This window comes from Phoca vitulina, unplaced genomic scaffold (genome assembly GCF_004348235.1).
Source record: "Phoca vitulina isolate PV1807 unplaced genomic scaffold, GSC_HSeal_1.0 scaffold20, whole genome shotgun sequence".
Classification (NCBI taxonomy): Eukaryota; Metazoa; Chordata; class Mammalia; order Carnivora; family Phocidae; genus Phoca; species Phoca vitulina.
Window position 1 is genome coordinate 12,643,483 of NW_022589723.1, and position 4,097 is coordinate 12,647,579.

Genomic DNA, 4,097 nt, shown 5'->3' on the forward strand with positions numbered 1-4,097 from the left:
ATTATTATTGGAATCCAAGTCTCACTCACTAGGATACATTTTTATAAAATGTTTCTCTGTATCTTGAATTGAAATTACTTGCCCAGAGGCAAGAGTTCTGGGGATATAATGTGTTTGAGAAATTTTTAAAAGGGGATAAGAGAGCAGCAAGTTTATATTTAGTTACTTTTTGGTTTTGATATTAGTATTTTAAAATACATCAGCGGTTCCCAAACCTCAGCATTAGAATTACTCTGAAGAGCTTATGAAATAGATTCCTGAGGCCTAGCCCCTACAGAATTGTCTCAATGGATCTAGAGTGGGGCCTGAGAGTTCTGTGTTTTTTAAAAAGCTCTCCAAGTGATTCTAATAACCAGCTTTGGGAAATCACTGTTTTAAATAATGTGACAGTGGTTTGAGAGTAGGCAACTAAATAAAAGTTTACCAGACGTCTCTGTGGTAGTTTTTTGTTGGTGTTTGTTTTTTTTTCAAACTGGGACCAGATTTCACAGAACTTACTCAAGATACATGGAGGAATAATAAAGAAGATTCAGGCTACTGCTCATTATCATTCTTGTCTCATACTTTTTAAGAGTTTGCATTTCTAGTACTTGGAAATAGTTGATCATATATATACAGCTGAAGGACATCCCTGAATGAGACCATTATATATATTAACTGTAAAATATTTCACTATTTTTTTATTTTATAAATCTTTGTAGAAATAAGCAATGAAATACTACTTTCATCTTTTGAAATGGGATTTTTCAAGGCAGTGTCCTTTTGGCATTAAGGTAGGGGGGAGTTAATATTCTCTCTGCCTTTTTCCATGTGAATCAATATAAAAGTCATGGATATTTAAAAATCTCAGTTTAATTTCTACATATTTACTATGCAGTATAGCCGTGAACAAGTAATGTAGACTTAGTTTTCTCATCTTCAAATGCCCTGATCACCCTACCTCACAGGGTTGTTGTGGGGATAAATAAAACTTTTATGGAAGCACTTTTCTTTGACGATATTTTATCAGCCATTAGAATCAATATCTGACAGCTTATATTTGCATAGTGCTTTTTTTGTTACACGATTTTTTTCACATTACTTTCCTCTTTGATATGTATCTTCAGGACATACAGGTAAGGTACACAGAGTAGGTTACAGACAGGAGGAATCACAATTTCTGGAACTACTGTTTGAGGAAGTAGAATAAAATCTGAATAAAGGGGTGAATTTTAAAAAGGAGATAATGATGACAAAGAACCAGATTACGGTGAAGCTAAAATGGAGGAATTTATACTTGATATAATGGGGCAAAATAACATGAACCAGCATAACTACAAAATAGCACTCTGGTTCCACCCCAATCTCTGTGGTGAGACTTTTTTTTTTCCATCTTTATTGAGTAAAGTTGATATTGTGTAAGTTTAAGGTATACACTGTGATGACTTGATACATATATTGTGAAATGTTTACCACAATAAGGTTAGTTGACACATCCTTCACCTAATTACCATTTTTGTTAGGGTGAGATGAGAACATTTAAAGTCTACTCTGATAGCAACTTTCAAGTACACATTTACCACACTGTTAACTACAGTCACTGTGCTGTAAACTAGGTCCCCAAAACATCAGATCCTCATACAACTGGATGTCTATCCTTTGGACAGCATCTCTTCATTTTCCTCAGCCCCTGGCTGTGATGGGGTATTTGATGACTATTTTCCCTAAGCTCCCATGGAGTTCAGCATACATACACATTTGAGAGTCCCTGCAGTACCCCTACTGTAGCCTTTAGAAATAAATGACTTCAGGTGAATAGCTGACTTGGGAGTTTGGTTAATAAAAGGGTCGTTCAGAGTCAAAGAATCTGAATCCAAATCCGTAAGTATTCATTAACTACTAGACAAAGTTTTCTGAGCCTTGATTTGTTCTCTGCAAAGGGTGCACCAAGATCTACCTTTCAGAATTACAAAGATGAGACATGTCAAGACATAAACTGTAAGGCAATGTACAAATAACTACCACAATGGAAATGTTCAAGCAGCTCGTTCTCTTGAGGATATGCAGGAGATACATATGCACAGTGTCTGGGGGAGATGTCTGAAGCTAGAAGGGGCAGGAAAGGGCAGTGGAAAATCATGGAATTGTAATACCACAGGTCTTTTTTTTTTTTAAGGAAAACATGGGCAGTAGGGTACATTCAAATGAAGACAGGAAGTAATAATGGAGAGGTCACCTATGAAAATATATTTGATGAAAATATGCTGAGTGTTAAGGAAAAAGTGGGTGATGAGAAAACAGTACTGAATGGCTTGAGAGATCTGGTGAATAGTTGGGGTAGCAGGCTAATATAAATGAAATGAATGAATTCATCTTAGTGGATGAACCAAATGAACTAGATAGAGTTTTAGTAGCTACCACATAATGAGCTTTAATGTTATATTCTATATATGGCAATATTTGTTGAAAGTATAAGCAGCCTTCCTAATGACAGTAAAACACCGCCTTACTGTGTGTTAGCCACTATTCCAGGCTCCACGAATGGCAGAAAAAAGGAAACCTGACACTGCCCTCAAGCTTACAAGTCTAGTAGGGAAGATTGACAATAATGTTGGGAAAAGGGTCACAAAGGAGAAGAATGGCTTTGAGAATGCCAGTTACACAATCTAGTGTGGAGCCAGGCTTGGGTTGGCTGAAAAAGCATTAAGTTGAGATCTGTAGAACATTTACTGAAAATGTAAAGCCAGGCTTGGTTGTGGGAGGAGGGGACGTAAAATCAAGCAACGGAGTGTGTGATCAGATTTGTCTTGAAAAGATCACTTTGGCTGACATAGGGAATAGAGTGGGTGGGTGGGAAACTAGTTAAGAGTTACATAGAAGTTGACCTAATTCACACAACATATTCTCTTCCTCTAAGACAATAAATGGTTAATGCACTGGGTGCTACCCTTGTAATGGACAATGTGAGGCCAGGAGATTGGTAAAGTCCTAGGAAGAGTTGGACAATGGGAGGCCAGGAGATTGGTAAAGTCCTAGGAAGAGTATGGCTCGTCCAGTTTACTGACAGGAATAGGAAGGTACTCTAGGATTTTGTGGTACCGTATAAAAGTAAGTAAGGGAAAATGTATAGGAGTTGAACAGAGATGCTGTCATTTCATGTCAAAATTCTTGGGTAGGCTTTTTTGGGAGGGCTGGGGAGGGCTAAAAGGAAAAAGTCTTTCAATTAGGTTTTTTGTTTTGTTTTAATGTAGACTCCATGTCTAGCGTGGAGCCCAATGTGAGGCTTGAACTCACCACCCTGAGATCAAGACCTTAGCTGAGATCAAGAGTCGGACACTTAACCAACTGAGCCACCCAGGTGCCCCCAATTAGTTGTTTTTTTTTTTTTTTTTTAGATTTTATTTATTTGACAGATACACAGCGAGAGAGGGAATACAAGCAGGGGGAGTGGGAGAGGGAGAAGCAGACTCCCCTCGGAGCAGGGAGCCCAATGCGGGGCTGGATCCCAGGACTCTGGGATCATGACCTGAGCCGAAGGCAGATGCTTAACAACTGAGCCACCCAGGCGCCCCTAGTTGTTTCTATATCAAATATAAATCCAATCTTTTCACATATGTAATGACTCAGTGATTTTGGTACTTTATATAGTCTTAACTTGGTCCTATTTGCAATCAAAACCTCTTCAGCCTTAATTCATTTAATCTCTGAGATTTTGAGTCTGGTACTTAAGGGACTTCATTTAAAAAGAAGCCATTGGCAGCTCTGCTTCATTTCTGCTGTCATTTACTACCTTACAGTTTTAATGATGAAGTTCTTGCAGGCAGAGGTTTTAATATTAATTTGTTAAACCAACACTGATCAATTACTCTGGTCATCTGTAAAATAATACTGTTATGTGTGATTATAGGGCTCCCCTAGAGACTTAACATGTGAATCACAGATTCATTTTAAGGACTGAATGGACTTTCTAGCACATAATTCTAGACAATTATTTCCCTGCTTCCTCATTTCAAAAAGCAGCATGGACAACACTGTGAATAAATTCTCAATTTCTGCTTAAAAAATTTATCAGTGCTGGGGCGCCTGGGTGGCTCAGTCATTTAAGCATCTGCCTTCGG